Raw genomic sequence first — 23,322 nt, forward strand, 5'->3', positions numbered from 1 at the left:
AGGAAAGCAGCCAGAGCGGAAAAGGAAGCAGTCTGTATTTATAAGCCTAACAAGCAAGCATAAGACTTTGGGACTTATTTAAGAGAATGATGGGGGAAAATTGTGCCAAACCCAGTTCTCAGCAACTTCACAGCATCACTTCTTTTAGAAACTGGAAGATTCGTCTTTCTGCTTGGTGTGGAAATAAAGATATCAGTGAAACACAGAGCTTTACAGGCATGTGGATATCATGGCCACCATCATCCTTTTCTCCCTCAACTGGAAAGCAGCTATTTTATCCTGGTAATATATTCAGAAGTGATATTGCTTTTTCTCACATCAGCATCTGAGCAGATAAGAGTTAGTTTCCATGTGGTACAGAGAATTCCACAAAGGCCTAAAAATGATGAGCTGATATTTTTTTCCATTTTAAGAACTAAAGTTCATAAAATGAACTACCAGTCTTCTGCAGATTTGGGCGAGGTTTTGCTGGAACATAAATACAACAGAAGAGTGGGTGTACGAAATGGAATTTTTGGATTCAGCCTAAATACAGAATAATAACTTTTGTTTTGAAGTACTAGTACTTCTCCTTTAACTAAATACTGCCATTTCATGCCTTTACACTAATAGGAATTTCCTAATAAAAACACATGTAAGTAAACTGATTGTATAGGCAAAAAACAGAGAAAAAATAATATGCATGAAGTTGGCAGGAGTATTAACTTCGGTAACTTTGAGATACAATGTGGAGAATCTACAGGCAACAATTCCAACTTGGATAAATTTAATAGCAGGTATCAGTCATTCAGATTAGAATTTACAGTGAACAAGGGTGCAGTATCTACTAAGGAAGAAGTTAAGAGGCTTTTTAACTGGTCAGTAGTTCAAAAAACTTTATCCAGAAATTCAGACTATATAAACACATCTTTGATTTCCTGAAATTGAATCCTGTATGAAAAGGAAAGCTGGTTTTATATAATGCCACATTTCTGAATGCAGGAGAAGTGGAAATGACAGGTAATTACACCTAATGAAACTTTATTAGGATGCACATAGACAAAGGAGTGAATGTTATATTTGTTTGGATTACTTCATTTTTAGTGAAGATATTTAAAACCAATTATTATTTATTTTGCCACTAAAAATTCTCTCTATACTCATAAAAATGAAAGAAACCACACATTTTTCAATTATTACAATTAATTAAAATGCTCCAGAAAATGTTATGTTTTGTTTTAATATATTTTTAAAGGACAATTTTTTTTTTTCAGAGGGGCCTGGAATCCACAGGATTTAAGATATTTTGCAATAAAATGTGAAAAGTTAAGCAAAGGGTGGGTGTTGTATGGACTTCTTAGTCATTTGCACACTTTTTTGAGGAAGAATAATGTGTAAACTAGGCAAGTGTGTTAAAAAATATTCTCCAAAAGTCAAGTCATGTGGTACACAATGAATTTAAAACCCAGTTTCAGTAGCATTTTCAGTAAGTAATAGTACATTCTACATTTAGGGAGAATATTTGTTTATTAAGATGGAAGACATTTTCCATTTGATTACCATTCAGTTCTGATCAGTTGAAGAGAACTTTGAAATTGTCTCATGTCATTACTGTACCAGTTATTGTCTTATGCAAGGATATATTTTATATTTAGCTTTTCTTTTTCTGGGTTTTTGGTTTTGTTGGTTTTTTTTTTCTTTGCTTTGCCATTATGTTCCTCCAAAAGTGATTTTTTTATTGGCTTCTTACTGATAAGGAATGAATTAAGTCAGATGAAATAAAATTATTTTTAAAAGGAAAAAGTAAAAAAAAATAATTCCCAGGGTAGATCACATTTCTGTTATTAGTTGAGAGTGCTCCACTTGCTAATCATTTGTAGGCAATCTCATGCAAAATTATTTACCAGTAAAACACACTGACCTAGTAGGTCACTGGTAAGAAACACACTGGGGCAACCCCTGGGTCTGTCCACTTCACACAGCTATTCACACAACAGCAGAGTAAGCATAACTGCTGTCATTCCAAAACGCAGTTATTTTTAATGGGTATTAGTTGCTGATAAAAATCACATTTAGACCTTAAACTACCTGCCAAAATAGATGTCTACTGACGCTGATGCTTTTCCTGATTATCATAAGGTGAGAAAATGCAATATTCAGCTTCCATCACTTGATTGATCCACATAGAAAATCTAACCAAGTCAGGATTCACGTTATCAACTAAATGATCAAACAGCAAATTGAGCCAACAGCCTGATCAGTTATTCTGCAACCTTAAGAGATTGCAGTTGAGAAAAGACTTTGTTTATTGCATTGGTAAGTAATATATAAGCAATATCACTGGCCTCTAGAGAAAAGGAGTTTTTCAAGATCTCCGGGTGAGGTTCTTTCAGAGATAAACACATTCAGATATCAAATGACCAGGAGGAAGAAAGCACAAATAAAGCATGAAATCTGTTCAAGGAGAAACAAAGTACAGTGCTCCTGTAACCACCATTTGTCATAAAAGCTGACAGGGACCCCTTTTTTTGTTTCTCTAAGGTGATAATCTCACAGAGGAAAAAGAAAAGCAGTGGTCACCTAAGCAGAAAAGTGGTCCTCCTAAGAAGAAAATATCACACTGATAGAAGAAGTTAATGAAATATCTACTGTCAATTTGGAGTCTTTATTTTTCTGTACTTTTGTGTCCTGAGAAAACATGGACGGCCTGGAGCACAGGTAGTGGTATATGCAGATCCTTCACCTTGAACTCTACTTCCAACACCAGCCACTAGTCACTAGTGGGCAAGGACTGCCAGCCCCGGAAGACTGACTACCCCTTGACCTGTACTGGATGAGTTGAGTGCCCTCAGCCCAGCACCCAGGTGAGAAATGCGAGTACCATGTGTTTGATGCCGGTCACAAACCCCAGCAGGACATTTGGCTATGAAGCCAAGAATTTGTCATGGCAAAGTATTTTCTGACTGCTTTCCAGATAAGTTTTGAGACAAGGCAGCATATGGAAACTTACTTGGTTGCAGCAGCCTCTGCCTGCTCTGTGAATCTCTGCCAACTGACTGAGATTACATGTCTATCACCGGCTCTAAAATTCACATAACACCAAATGTATATTGTCTATTTCACCTACTGCAGAGCTGGAGCCTCCAGCTTCTGGGAGATCAAATATCATTAGCCTTCTCTTTCCATGCAGAGTAAACAACCTTTTTATTTCTGACATTGCTTTCAAATGCTGTGACTATATCCAGCTGCTGCATTTCATTAAGGCATCATCTTTGATGTATTACTAATACCAATTCAATGAAATACTAAGACAAAATGACCTCGTGTTGGCTAGCAGAAGACAGGCACAGTGAGAAGTAGGAACTGGAAGTGCTCAGACTATTTGCAGTGGCTCCATCTGGAGATGTGATGAGTTACGTATCTCAAAATAAAAGACTCTCCATGCAACCTCAATTATCAAGATAAAAGAATATACTGTTTAAAGCAAGAGCAAATATCAAAGAAGTCACAAAATGAGCATCTCTAAGGAAAGATGTAGTCTCAACCTTTCATATTACCGTAAATGAAATAATTTGACCTCTCTAGTCAGCAAGTCTTTTTTATTAATACATGTGGTCATTCTGATTTTCCAGTCATTACTTTTCAGAAATATAGTAATGATTATAAGAACTCTCCATACTTGTTACCAGTTATTCTCACCTGTCCTTCAGCACTGTCTAAAGATCTAGCATGAGATGAAGAACAACTCTGGCAAAAGCTGCTGTACACAAAAGCAGTAAAATATAATTCCCATGCCAAATATCTGCAATAGGAATAGACAGGGATGCCACAAATGAAATAATCTTATTATGTCCATTTAATAGTACTGGTATTTTCAATATGCTCTTGGTATTGCTCTTCTCCTTTTCTGTATTTATTTCTGTTAAATAAATAAGAAAAAACTTAGTATTGTGTTCCTTCACTGTTCCTTGTGTACTGCCTTTTCATTCCAGATATTTACTCATCTCTGACTCAGGAAGAAATACTTCTTCAGGCCAAGGTTAGGGATAATGATTGCATGCTATGTGCAATCTTTAGAAAAAGAGATATGTCATTATGTGCATTAAAGCCTTCTTGAACTGGAGCCTTATGAGTTAATGGTCAGGAGCACTGAGCACAGGAATGCTGCTCAAGGTCTGTTGTGTAAGGGAAAGACTTACAGAGCGCAGGGGCTCGCCAGGCACTCTGATTCCTGATAGCACACTGCAGAGGGATGAGTGTCCTTGTAGGTAAAGGCTTCTGACAGCATGGACATTTTCCTGGCTTTGGAAAGAGAAAAAGCCATGTAATTAATAGAGAAAAATATAGCAATGCTAATCAGTCAGCAGAACTGCAATGCTTCAGATTTTGCGGCTGACAAGGCAAATTCCCTCCCCTGCGTCCTCAGGCCCAAGTGCCCTCTGGTAGCACCCTGACCTGGCAGGAGCTACTGTTCAGACATGTTGCTAAACCACCACCGTCCTCATTTCTTATAAAAATAGAAGGAAAAAGGAAAATACACTACAATATAATATGTAAAGAAAAAATCTTTCAGGGGAAAGGAGGGAAGGCAGGGATGAAGCAGTTGGCAGGTGCACCACAGTGCCTGGCTGCTCCTTGCACCTTGCCTGTCTGCACAGAAACTGTCACTATCCCAGTCTGAGAGGAGAAATACTCACTGGTTTCTGGCTTCTCTGAACATGACCAAAACCTTCTGCACTTCTCAAATTCTATGTGCTTTAGGAAGATATTTAGTGTAGGATCTGAGCTTTAAAGCAGTGGGAAAATACTTTTTAAATCTCTGCACAGGATTTTTTTTTCTTTTTGGCCTGCAGGCATTTCTAATAGTAGAACATCACTTTCCTGCCAAGACAAATTCTACCTCTTGCTTTTATTTTCCCATGCCACTTCCTGTGCCAATCAGGCTTTCAATTCTCCTGCAAATCCTGCTAGAAAAGCACTTCTGCTTCTCTTTTCATCACTGATTTCTTCTTTAGTACAGTATCCTACTGTACGTATATTAAAGCCTTCCTCTTAAATTGTTAACCTTGGTTGCCTGTTGATAAAGATGGTACACACTGCTAAAACATGGGTGCTGCTAAAGAATGGCAGAGAAACATTTCCCCAAAATGTTTCTGTTTCTGTGTATTGCTCTCATATGGCTCATCATGTGGACAAGCTCATAGATTATTACTTTGCACATTACACTGCACGTTATTGTACTTTCCCTTTTCTCCTTATTTTTAAGGAACGAATACAGTGGAAGTTCAAATGCATGTTTGAACAGGGTAATGCACAAAAGGAGAAGGAACTGTATCCATAAAGGATCTGGTTGTGGCCCCTTTAATTCTGTGACTATAAATGCTTCTTGCAATCAGCTCTGAGGCATCAGTGAAGAGCAGCTCACAGATATTTTTCCACCAGGACTGAGTACACCACCAGTATTATGTTTCAATAGAACAGCTGGTGCTTAAAAGGATGGTAATTACAATTTTATTCAAAAAATCAGAACTGGTGGAGCTAAGATCATTGATTTAGATGGATGACCTTGAAAGGCAGATTGCAATGAACTTGTTGAACTTCTGAAAAAGTAAAAAAAAAAAAAAATTAAATAAAAATAGATCTCTCTACAACATTTCTGGTACTTTTTGGTAATATGCTACAATCTTCAATTTCCCCCCAAATACTGTCATTATGAAAATTGACTGGGAAAAAAATGTAGTCTGAAAAGCCTCATTATTTTACTATTCCTTACAAGGGTAGGATGACGTTCTAAAAGCTTCACTTCCCTGTAATTAAAAGCTCTGCAAAATTTTAGGTTTGAAGCAGTAGATCATGCTGATGGTGTGTTTTATAGAAATAAAAAGACAAAAAGAGCTGTACTGGTTTGGGAAATGGACAGTCAGTCCTCAACTCAGACAGCAGCCATAAGCAGCTGCACAAGGAAGAATATGAGATTATAGCAAGCCTACAGTAGTATTTTCTCTGAACATTTTCCATTCTCCATGTGTTTGGGGTTCAGACCCAAAACATCAGTGCATTTCCCTTTGGTGACCCTAGCTAGTGTCTGAAACCCACGTTGACACCCACAGTGTCTGCAGCATCCTGCAGCAAAGTTGTACAGCTTTGCTATGAGTTGTGTGAAACACAAGATCCCTGGGTAATTCAGGCTGGAAGGGACCTCAAGATGGCTGTAGTCCAGCCTCCTGCTCAAAACAGAGTCAGCTATAAGGTCACATTAAGTTGTTCAGGGCATTATCCAGCTGGACATTGAAAACCTCCATGGGTAGAAACTGCACAACCTCCTTGTTCCAATATTTTTTTTAGTGTCATTGACAAAATATTTTCCTTCATACCCAGTCATATCTGTCATTCAGCTCTTCATGGCCACTGTCCTTTGTCTTGCTGCCATGCACTGCCAGGAGGACCCTGGTTCCAACTTCTCAGTAAGGCAGGGGTGCTCTTTGATAGGTGCTAGTTAGTACTAGTTAGTAGGTACTGCTGTAAGGTTCCCCCAGAGCCATCCCTTTCCCAAACTGAAGATTCATTCCCTGGTGCCTCAGTATCTCCTTTAAGGGCAAGCGCCCCAGATTTGTCCATCAAGGGTAGCCCTTCACTGCATTCACTCCAGTTTATTGATGTCCTTCTTGTACTGCAGGGCCCAAAACTGGATGCAGAATTCCTGCTGTGCTCTACTGAGTGCTGAGAGAAGGGTGATAATCTCTTGGTCATGGTGCTCCCACTGACACAGCTGGGCATGCTCCCAGCCATCCCCACTACACATGGCATGATGTTGTGCACACAAGGCAGTTTTTCATGGTTGTGCTCCAAATAATTACAACAGGGAGGCTGAAAGCTGAAACTCAAAAACAAATGAAACCAGAGGAGTCAGTAATGTCCCATAAAGTCTAACTACTGTGAAACAGCCAATGGGCTTCTGCTTGCCCATCCCACTGTGTGGCTCTAACCCTTTAGAACCATAATGCATGTCAGATAACAAGCCCAGGAAAAAACTTTTGTCTTGCACTTAATTTTCAGAAAAAGGAATAAATATCACAAGGGATAAAGGGCATTCTCTCAGCATAAACTCTTAACATAAATGATCTGATTTGGGAGACTATATTGGTGGTGCCACGGCATTTTAGTTTCAGCCCCCAGTGTGCACGTTGACACTGTTACATAGGTCTTGAGACATGGAGTTTTCTGCAGTCTTTCTCCTGTATGCCATTTCCAGAAGTCCAATCTCTAGCAATGCCCAGTGGCTTGAGTAGCAGCAATGTGGCGATGCTGTGCATGATGAGTAATTACGGAGCTCTACCGCAGTTCTACCTCCTGTTCCCTCTTTAAATGATACGGATTACCCAGGCAAGTTTTGGCAAATTGCTGCAATTAGCCTGTGCATCAAGAAAACGCTGTTCCAACAGGGAGTATCAATGAATGGACCTTGTCAGGTTTTATTGATATCTCATTTACGTGAATGCAAACACACATACATTCATATCTGCATCCATGCATGCATTTTAACAAGTTGTATAACTTCTCTTCGAAGCTGTTGGTGCTGGAAGGCTAGACAACCATTCCATGCTGCCCATCAAGCCACTACACGGTTATCATGCTAATCAAAGCCCTCTTTGAAATGCTGTTTAGCTTCATTACCATCACAAAAGAGCAGCTAAAGGACATCGAAGGCGGGAGGGGGGAAGCGGGGAGGTGGATTCGAGGGGATGTGAACGCTCTGAGACACTATAATCTATTTGAACAGCCATGTTTATTTGGAACAGGAGGGGAAATTGTTTAGCATAAGCTGGTATCAATCACTGAATGGATTCTGTTCCCTGTTATTAATGCGCAGGCAGCCGGCAGGGAAGAATGGGCTCTGTGGAAAGACAGTTATCTCCCCACTAAAGGGGGAAAGGACTGGTACACACACCACACCCCTCCCAACCAGATGGACTCCTGCAATCTACCATCAAGACTGGGTTTTTTCCCAGACTAGAACAGAGAAATTACAACAACTCAATGCCTGAATAATCCTTTGTTATTTTGGAAAGCTTTGGACCTTCTTTGTATACACAAATGGAATTGTTTTTTATGGTTGAGGATCTCCTCCATAAAGAACCCTCCATCCAGTAGAGCAGCAGACTCTATTACAATATAATTAAGTAATATTGCCTGGCTAACTATGCTTACTTGCCTCTTTGTAGGTGTAAATGTTTTAATGTCTTACTGCATGGTTGTCTCTTGTTTTATTAAAGAAACACGTCCTTTCTCTTAAAAACAATATTGTCTTAATAGTTTGCTGGAGTTATCTGTTTTGACTTAGGGTTAGCAAAGTAAAAGTGAACATTCATTTCAGAGGAATTAAACCAAGTATAATGCAGTTGTTGTTCTGCAATAGATCATACTTGTGTAGGCTACAAACTCTTGTGGTGCTTTAAAACTGCTGGTAAGTACAGTGTAGGCAATGGCCTCAAGTACTTTGATGAAACGAGTATATCCACACCAAAGCTTTCCCAGGCTCTCTCATTTTGGCTTGAAAGGTCATTATGGAGCCACAGTTGTGTATATTCATGGTAGATGCTGAAGGTTGCTTTTCATTACACTTACCTTCCAACTGTAAAGAAAACAAGAGTTTCCTGTTATGTCAGTTAGACTGAAGAAGTTACACATTACTTACACATGCAATTAAATCTAAAAAATAACACAGCTTCAAAACTGATCCTCTCTGCTTTCCTATTAAGAGCATCAGTGTACCTTTTCATAATGAATTAAAATGCATGCTCAGGGTTGGATATTTGCAATACAGAATGGATATGTTTTCTTCTGCTGAGTTCTGAAATATTCCAAATCATAACCACCAGTCTGCAGTCACATCAGATCTCACAAGCTAAATGAGTTTTGATTAGGTCAATACTTGGTTGGAAACACATAGTAGGTGAATCAGGAAGGAAATATTCACCAGTAGATAGCAGCAGCTCTTCTGTGTGAGCCTTAAACTAGTATTTGAAAGAGTGCTATTGTCATCGCAAGTCTCCAGGTCAACAGTGAGAGCTAAGATCTACGTGACTATTGGGTTTGTGTGGCAAGGTTTTGGTAGCCAAGGGGCTACAGGGGTGACTTCTGTAAGAAGTCTGCCACTATGTCCAACAGACAATGCCAGACAGCTCCAGGATGGACCCTCTGCTGGTCAAGGCTGAGTCCATCAGTGACAGTGGCAAGTGCCTCTGGAATAACAGATTTAAGAAGGGGGAAAAAAACCTGCACAGATGCAGCTGGAAGAGAGGAGTGAGAATATGTGAGAGCAACAGCTCTCACACCAAGGTTGGTGCAGTAGTGGCAGGAGGTGCTCCAGGTGCTGGAGCAGAGATTCCTCCGCAACTTGTAGTGCAGACTATAGCAGGACAGGCTGTCCCCCTGGAGGTCCACAGGGATGCAGAGATCCACCTGCAGCCCATGGAGGACTCCATGCCAGAGCAGGGGGATGCTGGAAAGAGGCTGTGACCTTGTGGGAAGCCCATACTGGAGCAGGGCCCTGGCAAGACCTCTGGCCTCATAGAGAGAGGTTTGCTGGCAGGTCTTGTAATCCTATGGGAGACCAGTGCTAGAGCAGTCTGTTTGTGAAGGACAGCACCCCATAGAAAGGACCCATGCTTGAGCTGTTTGTGAAGAACTGCAGCCTGTGGGAAGGACTCACATTGGAGAAGCCTGTGGAAGACTGTCTAATGTGGGGAGGACCCACACTGGAGCAGGGGAAGAATGTAAGGTGTCCTCTCCCTGAGAAGGAAGCAGCAGCAGAGACAACGTGTGGTGAACTGACCACAGCCCCCGTATCTCTTTCCGCTGTGCTGCTTCAGGGGAGGAATAGAAAATGTGTGAGTAAACTTGAGTCTGGGAAAAAGTGAGGGGGAGGTGTGGAAGGTATTTTAAGATTAGGTTTTATTTATCATTATCCTACTTGAATTTGATTGGTAAAAAATCAGACTGATGTCTTCAAGTTTAGTCTGTATCGCCTGTCACAGTAACTGCTGAGCGATCTCTCCCTGTTCTTATCTCAACCAGACACACTTTCCTAACATTTTCTCTCCCCTGCCCAGCTGAGAAGGGGCATGATAGAGTGGCTTTGGTGGGCATCTAGCATCCAGCCAGGGACAACCCATCATAATGGCTTTTTAGAGGTTCAATGGCATTAAAACTGACACAACTATACTATGCTACCTGCCCATCTTAAAGGGATCTATGAACTTGGGTCCTCATCTCAGCTTTTTCTTTCTTAGTATTACTTAATAAACTGGTCCCAAATTCCTTTGACATGATGAATCATAAATGTACTGAGTTTTCTATGCAGTTTCTTACGGGATGACTGACCATAAAAAGTGACAATTGAAAGCAAGGTTTACACAGGAGAAGCAATCTTGGATAACTGCAGTATGAATTGGAGTGCAGTGTAACTTCAGGGAAAAGACCAGCAGACTAAAGCATGCAAATACTAGAAAGAAATCAGGCCTTGAAGTCTGAGGGGAGGGGGTATATTCTCTTTTCCAGACATTCTTCTTCTTTTCGGTTATCCAGCACTATTTTCAAATCTTTTCTCTGACATGTGTCAGAAGAACCAGAGAAAGTTGATAATTATTACTACAAAACTGGTAATGCCTGTGCATATTCTTGCCCATACATAAATGGACTGAAACACTTCAAGCTCAAAGGGCTGTCAAAATGGTGAGACATTTTGGTTCCTGCTTAATTCACGATCAGAGAGGTGTTCAAATCCTTGCCCTCAACGTCTCATTCAGAATGAGCTTTTTTTTCTAATCATCTCTTTCTTATTTACAATTTTTATAAGATTTATAAATCTTACAAAAGTTTTGCAAAAGATTTACAAATCTTTACAAAAGATTTACAAATCTTTTCCTTTTTTCGGATATGAACTGATTGATAAGGGTTCTGCATTTCCTGGCCTACTGATTGTGCTTGAAATGGCACAATTATTTTTGGAACACAGAATCTATGCTCCTGCAAACAGAAAAGTAAAGCTTCTATTAAAATAGGTATGGAAAACAAGCAGAGAAGACCTCTGTAGATCTCAATCACTCAGTCAGGGATTCTTTGAATAGGAAATGGCATTTATGCTAACTTGTGACACTTGGGCTTTCTAATAAGAACAGGACACATGGACAGGTCCCTCAAAACACACAGTGCTGAACAATGAAATGAGGTTTTGGTTTTAGAAACACTTGATATACTGCAGGATATTCCAGTAACTGTCTAGTCACAGGTTTGATTTTATGCTTAATGCAAAGATAGACTGAAGAAATAGAGAGCACCCCAGGTGGAGCCTCCACTGGAAGAATATCACTGATTAAGTTTCATTTGATGCAGTTGATATCACTTTCAGTCATCTCTGAATGGTAAACAGTACAAATTATAAATTCTTTGCCACTAAATTGTCTGCTGCTAATTGCTCTTTTGCATATAATTATCAGTCAGGATATAATAAGTATGGAAATACTATTACATGCCAAAAAGTAAAAATAAAATGGGAAATAGCAGACTTAAAGAATGTCTGGCAGACAAACTCTTTAATTAATCCTGGAACAACATATTGGCTGGCGCCTCTCTCAGTGAACATCTTTGGCAGAGAGATGATGAGGTTTTATAATCCTTCTAGAAAAACAAGTATACATTTGCTTCTAAGCTAGAGAGGTTTTGGCCTTTGCCTCCAGGTTATGCATTGGAAAAGAACATCGATATGGGTGAGAACAAGACGGAACACATCAAAGGAAACATAGGAAATCTAAACACAACTTTAGAATAGCAACTTCTGTCCACCAGTTCCAATAAGAGAGAGGCAAAACCCAGGAGGGGGCTTGAACTGTCACTATGCTTTCAGGAATAGCTCTAGCTTCTGCTTTCTTCTCATGATTTGTGTTTTAAACATGTCATGTGGCTTTTGGTGCAGGTAAAATATGGGGGATGTGGATGAAAACATTAAATTATTCTCTCAAGGATTTTCATCTTGTTTCTGATTAGGAAAAAAAAGATCAAGATGACCAAATAACTTTGCAGTGATACCTTCTGCCTATTGTCAAACGGTGGTGGAAGTTGAAATATCCTTGAAATATCCTACCAGTGATAACAGTCATTAGATAATATTGATCTGAATATAATCAGACTCAGCAGATAAAAAGACTGTACACAGACATACAGACCCAAATCTAGATCCCATGTAGTTATCAGCTAAACTACTGTTTGCCACTGTGAAAGAAAAATCCCAGTTCATGCATTCCTGTAAACTATCAAAGAAAATGAAGTGGAAGAAAGATTTGGTATTTTCACTACATTTCTCTAAAGGGAAAACATCTAAATTTAGGGTTGTTAAGCAGGTTAATGACCTGATGCACAAGACTAAAGAATAAAGTACTACTGAGAGAGAATGAGTAGAATGCAAATCTGAAATGTGTTTTCCTCAGTGAAAAAAAGAAAATTTGCTTTAACTTCCTTAGTTTCTTTTGGTTATTGTTCTAGCTGTCATTTAGTGGTTCAATGTAGACCTGAAAATGCCTTTCATGAAGAATTTTGAAACAAAATTGACCAAGTTTGGCTAAGCATAAGGCTGGTACTAGAAGATGTAGGTGGGAAGCGTTACAAGATTTCTTTTGCTGTTCCTGGCTCAATTCCTCAATGCAAATCTGTTGCCCAAAGGGGAACAACCTACAGAACTAGTGAGAATTTTGTTCTTCCTGCCTGCTTCAGTTTATATTATTTCTTTCTCTGAGGATCAAGCGGGCAACAATTTGTCATGAAACATTTTGTATGTGATTAATACCAATTTACCAGGAACTCTGACCAATTCCCTTAGAGCAGATACGGCAACAGAATTCACCATCTTCACTTATTTCAGGATTTGATTTGCCACCCTAGATACTAAAGAGAACAATTGTGAGCGCACTGAGCCTTCTAGATCATCACACTTGGTTGTACTATTAGTAGCAGAAAAAGACATCACACTTCAGTACCTTTATATTTGGCTAAATAAACTCTGAAAACATTCTGGTACACTCTACTTATGTTAGCAAGATTTTTTTGACAGTACTTTAGGCATAGGTTTGCTTACTACGATCAGAGAGAACTATCTCAGTTTGGGAGCTGTTGTTTTAATTCATGTATGAAATGAAAGTGAATTTTCCAGACTTCTTTCTTTTTGTGGGTTCATTATAGATTTCTCTGGAATATCATTACTGAAGCTCTAAAATGACGACACCACCACCACATTGGATTTGATGTCTATTTTCCCTGCAAGATTTATGCATTTCATGTGTGACTGATTTTGTGATAAGGTAACTCTCTGGAGGGCATAGCTTTAGTTTTCAGATCAGTTTTTTTGCTTTCTAAACTAGAACAGGAAAAGAAGAAACCCTGCCTGCTTGGATCGCCTCAGCAGCATATTTCTTTAGGACTTTTGCATCAGAGCAAATTAGATCATTCTGCACTGATGTGATATATAATTCCCATATCTTCTGTGTCATCAGCTCCTTGGGTTTGGTTTGAAGGGAAAAGAATTAAGCTGCAGAATTTGAGTGAAACTGTTTTTATTATTGGAATCAGGGTTTTTTTATAGCCAAGAGAAAATCTACCATGACTGCCACACAGTGTGACTCAATCTTAAATATCAGGAACCTTAATTCTGTCAGCATCAATTGGACCTGAAACACATCCACTGCTTTTATTTTTACTTTTATGTAGCTCTATTAGCAAAAAGAAATTATTTCCTTTTTGTGATTCAGTGCACACTGTTTTTATTATTTCCTTTAATTCTTCCTCATGTTTAAGTTACTGTATATCAAATAATCTTGCAGTATTTCTCTTCTGAGTGTGTTTTGGTGCATCAGTTGAGCACAGCTAAGCCAAAGACTGGATCTGCTGCTTGAAAACTTTCATTGATGGCAAGTAATGAAGAGGTAATGACAGCTGAAACAATAACTGCCTATAGAAATCTGACTTCAGCTACTGTTACTTGTTGATCTTTAGTGAAAAATGTAATATGAACTTTAAAGGACTATCACTCTCACTGTATCTTCCATCATCACATTATAGGTTGTGATTACCACATTTTTCTCCCTCTACTGTAAAATGACTCTTTGGATAAAAGGGGCTGATTGCTCCATTAGTTCTTGATATCATTCAGCACTTAGGACAATATGCATTTCTTTTGCACTTAATTTGCGTTCCTTAATCACTGCTAAAACCCTGGACAAACTTATACCACTTGATAACCCAGCCAGAGAGTATTTTTTTTTGCTGAAGCCCTATTTTGCTCCAATTCCTAGAAATACAGTCTTGCTCTTTAGGCATTTACATTGAGCATAAATGATGATAACTCTTACGATGAGATGTGGACAATGGTAAATACATTTTAAACCTCTTACACTAGTTTGTCCTGGGAACTGTTGGTAAACAAAATAAATAGGCATGAGATAGATTTCAGTTGGAAGCAACTATGAATGTATACCAACACTACAAGATCTAAGAGCATAGAAAATGGAATTACTAGCTTCCATTTTGTATCATCACCTGATTCTGTTTACATAGAAATTTTAATCCCTGACTGGAAAAGGAAAGAAAATCTGGGGTTTACTTGACTGTACGGGCCACAAACTGTATTGCCAAAAGAGGCAGCTTGAGTAAATGATCTTGGCAAAAGAGAAAGCAACATTCAGGGGACAAGACAGAGGGAGTGAGCAATTCGTTTTGTTAAAAACAGTGGTGTATTTTCAGCCATTACTCCTCTGCTTCCTTGTCAAGTGCTGACTATTGAGCTTTTCTGTATTAAAAACAATGAATGTAGATAATCCTAGTTTACTAATGTTGATTGCTACTGAGCTTGTGTACATAAAGAAGTCATTCTAGAATAGCTGCACAAAAATCTGTGCAAAGACAAAGAACTATAGCTGTCATCAAGTAACTTTTCTGGAGGAATATTATTTTACATTAGGAGTAACCATATTATAAGCATTCTGCAAAAATTCTTTAAGACTATATATTCTATATATTATATTATTTTTTTAAGAAGCAGACACTGCTCTTACTTTCTTATTGTTCTTATGGCATATTCTGCACACATCAAGAAGGATGCTGAGTTGGTGCTTGGCATAAAGATTATGATTTGACAACAATGTTGTTCAAAAGTGTGAGGATGGCATGGAGGATAGTACTTACAAGGGATGACAGTGAAAGAATCAAGTAATTAATAATGAAAATCTATAACTTTTTGGGGTATCTGAGTGGTTTTTTGGATGTGTATAGAATTACTTATGCAACTGAAATATTAATAATACAGATATATTACTGTAGAGAAATCCAGGAAGAAATTACATCATTTTTTCTTTTATTTCCTATTATAAAACTCAGAGCCTTAGTGTTTTCACTGTCTCAAAACAAATATTTTATGATGAAGATCCACTGTAAAGCTCAAAATGAAGAGCAAGATTTCCTAATTCAGGAGCCCTAGCTGCACAAATAAATAAAAAATGTCATTTGGTAACATATTTGACCCCAAATGGCAGTTCTCAACAGATGCATTTTAATCTTTGAACAGCAGGTGCAAAAGGCAGAAACCTCAAACAGGACAATTTTATAGGAGATGTTTTAGTTGGTGGGAAATGCAGAAATAAATGTGACGTGTAGCTCTTTTCCTTCTGTCTTCCAACAGTGGATCATACATGACCCAGTGCTTTATCTTGAAAAAGACAGATAGATAGATAGATAGATAGATAGATTACCTCCCCCAGACTAGAACATGGCTCAGCATCATATTTGTCCCTTTGGTCAGTGTTTAGCAATTGATGTGAAAATGGATTTACATTCCAGTTGTTTACAATCACTCAAAGGATCACATTTGTTCTGAATTACCTATCTGCACACCTAGGTGGTTGCTAATGGAAGAGAATCCAGTAGATTTAATGTTGCCTTCAATTACTTTCCACAGTACTGGAAATGTTTTTGCTATCTCAGACTTCACTTGGTTTTGCTAATGTGTCAGGGTTGTGCTGCTTGATGCTGAAAATAGGATTCACATTGTAAAGTGCTAACTTGAGCTAAGAACTTTGACAAGCTGGGTATTCATTAAGGAAATTACAAAATCTATTTTTTTTCTTGACATCTGAAGCTCATTATTTAAATACAGGAACTAAACATGGACCTCAGCCTCAGAACTTAAATTATGATAAAGATTTTTTTCCCTGCTTGATACACCTGCCATACACAGTAACATCTTTTCTCCCAACACAGTGCATAAGCAGATGTGAAGCCATAAGACATCACTCTGGTTTAAAATTCAGCAATGTGCTTAAGTGCTCCGCTGTGTTTAAACCAGCCTTGAATCAACCAAGATGGCTCACACAAGCCAACCATGTTCCACGATTCACTGAAGCCTGAAATACCATGGACCACTGCCAACCTCCTCCGACTGCCTTGCAGGGGCACTACTGCACCACCACATGAATCATCTCAAGGAAATATAATTTTGGAGTTGGCTTCTTGAAACAAAAATCCCTTTGCATCAGTTCTGGACAAATAGTTCTGACCAGAAAAAAAATTCTTCTTCTAGTAAGTTCTTGCTCATGAAGATTGACTAAAATGGGGTCTTTCAACTGAAATAAAATATCTCTATTTACAAGCTGACCTTGAAACATGTACAAACTATTCCTTCAGGATGGTATCATAGATTGTCAGCTAGATGCCTCAGACTATACACTGCTGAGGGGTAATGAAAATTCTCTTTCAGCCCCAGCTGCTCAGGCTGTGTAAATTTAACATAATACAAATCTCACACGGTTCTCAGCCTTTGATGAGTTCTCAGAATGACCCTGTTAACACCACATAGAAAAGCAGAGTGGTCAAGAAAGAAAGCAACACATGTCAAGGACCTGAGAACAACGAGCTTATGTGGTTTATTCGTGGAATAAATCTGTATCTCAAGAAAAAAACTTGGCCATACACAAGAATGGCAGAATAAAGTAGGTGTTTTTCCATCTAGTTCTCTGGACTTTGGCAGCATAGGTTTCTAGAGAGAGTTGAGGGACACTAGATCCACTGGTCTGACAGTAGCTCTATCTGAGCACATACTTTGATGACCTCCTGAAGTAAGATAAGGCTGCAAAACCAGCCTTCCTTCCACCCATACCCATCACAACTGCACAGGGTGTCACTACTCATAGCAGGGCAAAGTGACTGCAAAATGCCATCAGAGCAGCTTTTTCACACTGACTACATGCTGGTGTAAATGATGACATCAGGTAAGGGAAAACAAAGAAAGAAGCTTATTTATTTCTATTATTACAGAAAGCACTGCCTCCAGAAACACTCTAGCAATGGACTTCAAGGGCATTCTTACAAATCGTTGGGAGACAAAATCACTTTCATCTTGCAATATGTGAGCAGACAATTGTCTCTTTGTATCTCATCCTTCCAAATGACATTGCTTCTACAATATATTTTTTCCAGTCTCTCTCAAGCACTGGCTAGTAATGCAAAAATCTTAAAAAAAATACTAATTTTGGCCTCTTCAAGATGACAACAGAACAAAGCTCAGATCTAGTACCATTATAGCTGAATACAGAGATAAAATGACATCCTTACACTGCCAGTATCACAAATGTGGTAAAAAAATCAAAAATCATATAAGTCATCTTGACTGTGACAGGCAGGAGATGTTTCTAACATAAGTAGTATGACTCAATTTCCAATAAATGAAAAGACTAAGAAGTTTTGGAAAACTATTTTTGTTTTGGAAATAACATTCGTCTGCATCAGAGTGTAGCATGTGGGTTGACTACTGTGATGGAAGTTATTAAAAAATACCAGATCTCTCAGTGAGAGCTGCTGGCATCATTAACCCCCCAAGAGATAACAAAATATTGGAAGGCATTTCTTAAGTCTGTTTTGAAATTTAATCATGTTGTTTAAATTTGATTGTTAAAAACTGATATATGTTTTTCTTCCTGGCATGTAATGATTTCAAAAGAATTATAACTAATTATAGATGTTTTTGTTTGGGAGTTCCCTCTTGCTTGAATAATGCACATGAGATATATCAGATTCTTGACTTGTATTCTTGCTTCTTTTGATTCTTTGTTTCATATTTACCTCTCAGATACATAAATTCACAAATAAGCCACCTATCCTTGGCAGCCCTCAATTTAATACATATTTATTATGAAGAGAAATTTTACAAACCCAGAGGGTTTAAAAATTCTAATGGTGGCTCTGACATGTTCAAACATATGCCATAGCATAGATCTCCTAAACTTAGACTACACCTTGCTATCTAGGTTACTTATCCTAGAATTATATGAATAGGCTAATAATATATACATGCAAACAACTTTCACACTTATGAATCCGTGTTAACTAATTTTAGCAAACAAACCTGTGGTTAATGATTTACACAAATGAACAAAATCATCTTTAAAGACTCTAAGCCCCAGAGTTCAAAAGGTTATGGTGGGACATTTTCTGCAATATAAATTAATTCTTGTTTCTGTTGAAATGGTAGTTGACACCCACAAAGACCTTCAGTGCTGAGCTGAAGAGACCAGTTGTTGGTCATCCCTAATTTGGTGCCACCACCTCCATGCAAGACAGCCAGAAAATTGAAAGACCCCAGAGACCCCAGCCCCTTCAGCAGTCCTGCCTCCTGGGAAAAGTGTAAAAAAGGTCTTGGCATAAATGATTTCAAACCAAGACAATGAGCAATGAGTTAGCTATGTTTAGGTAAAACTTTAATGTGGACAAGGAGTTACCAGAGCTTTTTCACATATTAGCAGATTCATAAATTCTGGGGGTTGGATCTTGACTTCTGTCTTTTGTAAGGTTTCAGTTCAAAGCACTTAAAGATCTTGAAGGGAGAAATGGCAGTTCTGCCAGTACAAACAGCAAAAGCATTCCTACTGCAGCTTTCTAGTCTGTGTGCATGGTACTGTTACCCTTGTTCTCTTTGCAAAACTAAGTAACAAGAGGAAAATAGACACGCTGTAATCAGTACTTGAATTTATTACTCCTCTGACAAGGTTTTGTGCATAATAAACACTTACTATGTGTCAAAAATACTTCACTAAAAAAACCTAAAAAAAGAAATCAAAGAACTTTTGAGTTGGTTGAATGTAGAGTTGGCAGTCCCAGAAGAGTCTCTAATAAAGACCAGCAAGTGTGTTCCTGCTCAAGATGACCTGAGCACTACAGGTATTACATGACAGGTCTAATGTGGCAGCAGCTCTCTGGCCACAGAGAGCAATGCACAACTTTCCCAGGCATTAACCTGGAGAAGACTGTGAGAAGATCAGAGAAAAGAATAATAAACAAGTCTTATCTTCACTTGCTGCACCTATTGTTGTGAACATGTGGAATGTGTTATGGAGATTTATTTACCAGAGAGTGGTTTCTTAATTGGCCAATGGTGATAGTGTTTAGATTGAAGGACCGATTGGGTCCACCTGTATCGTGACTGTCTGTAAGAGAGATGAGTTTCTTAGTAAGTATAGTATAATAAAGTGATTGATCAGCCTTCTGAGAATCATGGAGTCAATGGCAATTATTACCCCCTCGGGGACGCCCTGCGATGACAGTCTAAAAACTGCAGTCAATTACATAGGGATGCCTGGAGCGGTGACTCCTGCAGAGCATATTTATAAAATATCCCTCCTGCCTGAGAAGGTGGATGACAGTGTATATTGAGTAATTACTATGAATTTATTTCTCAGGTAGCAAATTTAAAAGAAAAGCATACATCATACATTAAGAGCCATTCAGCTTCAACATATGAGTTAAAGATTAATAAAGCCCTTCAGCAGAACAGTCACAGAGTATGGAAAAGATCAAAACATGAGTCAGTTTGTGGAAGCCAACAGGGACATATCTTGACAGGCAGTGAACTGTGCTTCTTGTTCAAGTGATGGTAAATTGTCAACAGGCATCACCTGCTCCAAGAGTACTCACTGAGTTACTTTACCTTGGACGATCCTGCAAATGAGTCAATTTTGCTCCAAGAAATCAGACTCCGCAAAGTGACACCCCATTCCCTTGATTCATTAATTCCAATTTAATTTTAGCCCTCTCTGTCCACATGGATGCATGGCAGAATGATTGTATTTGTATTTTTTCAACTTCACAATTACTGAGTCTCATAAGTGCCCGAGATAGCACATTCTGTGGCCTGAAGTGAAGCATTTCTAAGGCAAGAATCAACAGAATTCAGTTGTTGTGTAAGGAAACAAAACAAATTAACCCTTATGTCCACTTTGACATGTTGACTCATATTGTAATTAGCCAATGTACTGACATTGAAATCTCTAAATTGCAGGTATGGTCAAGGCTTTCCTGAAATGTGGGATCCAGAATAAAGAAAATCCATAGTACAGCTACCTCTGATTCTAATAAGCCTAAATAGTGTGAACACTTAATTGGTATTTTTACAACTTCTGAAATACAGAGAATATTGTTCAATAACAGAAGTTCCAATTAAACTTTTAATTGGAACTAAAGTGCTTTTAAGTTTATTGAAGACAAGTGTCTCAAGTACAAGCATTGCTGAGATCATTATACAAACAAATTTGGGTATGCTGACATAAAGGGAAACATAATTGGCTCTGAAGGAATTATAAATTTCAAGTTGTGATAAGGCATGAAAACGCAAATGGTCAAGCAAAAAGAAAAACAACCTGGACTGATTTTCAGGAGAGTTACTGAAAGAGAAAAAACCTTTTTGCTCTGTTAACCAAGTTCATTTGGCATGAAAAAAAAAATTATAAAAATAATTAAATCTAAATTTCTGGGTCATATTTAAAATCAGATTTCATCTGAAAGACTGATAATTTTTATTTTTGGGTGGTTGTGGTATGTATTTGAAATTACTACACATGCTGCAAAAAGCTGTGCAGTGTTAAGCAATAAGAAGGGAAATTTCTTTTAGCATTATTGTAGAAGTTTTAAATTTTGTAACCTTTTAATTAAAACACTGTTATATTTTTTCCCTTTAAGATATTATGTTTCCTGAAACTTAATCTTATGATGAGGGTGCTATTGGAACTCTGTCTTTTAGAGAGACAATTTGAGTTCACGTGACAGTTGTTTCAGTCCATTACTTACCCAGATGAATACATTCTTTTCAGGACTGTTTTCCTATCTTTCTCTTTTTAAAGCTGATGGAATCAGATACTCAAACACTTTGTCTTGCTTTGCTTTTCAGAAGTGGATTATCTAGGATAGGAAGGCAGTTCACAGCTCTAGATATTGTTTATTCTTCTTAGTAAGTGTGTAGAAATATCTCCTATGAAGTCAACAGTACCTTCAATTGTCCATAAATGAAGCAATCTTAAGTGAAAATCAGCAGATTGGTACCTTTTGGAAAGATGCTTTAGGACTCTTGCACATCAACAAATTTTCTGTTTTAGGAAGAAAGAAAACCTTAACTAAAGCTTTAGCTCATGAGGTTAAAGGCAGCCAATGATTTATTTAGTTCTAAATGTGTCCTACTTTAGAAATTGCAATCATTTCTATGAAATACCATCTAACTTGACAAATAAGGAAAACAGAAAGTAAGGGGTGGGGGGGGGGGGGAGGGGAGGGGAAAGACCCACCCTTGGCAGAATAAAGTTAGGCTTAAGATTCCACAGCCAAGATTAAAGTTCTACAGTTAATTCACCTTCATGTCTTGGAACATGAGAGTTTATATAATGCAATACAATAATAACCTTAATGTCTTGGAACACACGTTTACCTATGAGACCATTCCAGTGTAGACTATGCTATTTTTTAAAACTGTTTGCCTTATGTTAAATACTGCCAGACCATTCCTTTTTATTTCTTTCATATTTAAATCTAGATCACTACTTTAAAACCATCTGTGGTTTGTTAATAAACCAGTCAATAAATTTGTAAAACTCTCTTTCCAGGCATCTTTGTGAAAATTCAGAGTTCATATGTTCAAAGTCAGCCATGTATCTAAGTGATAAACCACAACTTTAAGGTTCTCTGGTTCAAATATCTGCTTGCAGCAATGAGCAGCTTTTGAATTAGAGCAGCAATTTTCATTTTATTAACCCAAAACCAGCTGTAAAAAATGATAACCAGCTTTTAACTTGTCATCCAAAAGGATTCCCTTTAAGCTGAGTACAGCTGTGTGGTACAACTCTTTCCACAGTGGGACTGAGACTGAGATGCAGCACATTCCCGATATCCTCTGTCCATCAGCAGCCTCACAGCTCCCCTGTGAAGTGAGACAAATTCTAGGGCTGCAAATGCATCTCTAACTCCCTCTTCTTCAACATTTGGGGAATGTTATTTGCAAGTGTAAAGCAAGATAAACCCTTTCAGGTTCCAGCATTTAATTAAGCTTTCAGCTATCTTTGTGAATGAACTGAAGAGCATCTAATATCCATGTCTACAGGGAACAGAGCAGGAGTACCACTCCTTCTGTGAAGTTGTTTGCTATCAGCCGGAAAAAACCTCAACTCAATTAGTCTCTCTCTGTGTTTAACTTCCTTTGGAACATTACGTCTCCTATAGCTGAATCCCAATCATAATAAATGTACTTGAACAAAAAAATACTTTCTTCCTCTGTGATGGCCTGTGTTTCTGGTAGTAATTGGGTTTGAGCAGTGTCATGATAAGGTGGCTGTGGTATGGGAACTAGCAAGCGAAGGATGACGTCAGAGGATTTAAGAAATATTTTAAAAGTGTTCAAGGTTGTCTAGCAGATCAGAGCAGACTTGTTCTGATTATTTTTCCTCTTCTACAATCTCTTATTAAAAGTAGATGCATGTAGGATTCCCAAAGCGGGAAATAACTTGGTTTAGTGTCTAATTGAAAATGGTAAGGATTTAAAAAGGTAAATCCCAACAGTGGTTCACAGGGACCACTGGCAACGCTTTACTCTACGAGAGCAATCAACAAAACAACCCTAACTGCCATGAAGGATTTTCTTTTGTCTGGCTGGTTTTAGCGTGCTTCTGCAGTTTAATGGTAACCATGCTTCTGCAGCATGGTAACTATGTGGGCAGAATGTTTTTGGAACAGATGATCTTTCACCACCCCATAACCACCCAAGCCCCATTTAGTACCAAAGTCATGAATGTAAATAATCCAGGTTACAACATTCTTTTCCTGCACTATGTGTCAACTGTGGGACACTAATGTCCCAGAAACAAGTTGTAAGCTGCTCAAAAGTCACAGTCACCAAAATGTTTTGGAATAGTGCTATCCTTGCCATGGCAAAACACGAATCAGTGTGGCAAATGTCAGACATCTGTACTTCAACTTTTCATGCATCAGTAC

This window comes from Anomalospiza imberbis, chromosome 5, assembly GCF_031753505.1.
Source record: "Anomalospiza imberbis isolate Cuckoo-Finch-1a 21T00152 chromosome 5, ASM3175350v1, whole genome shotgun sequence".
Lineage (NCBI taxonomy): Eukaryota > Metazoa > Chordata > Aves > Passeriformes > Viduidae > Anomalospiza > Anomalospiza imberbis.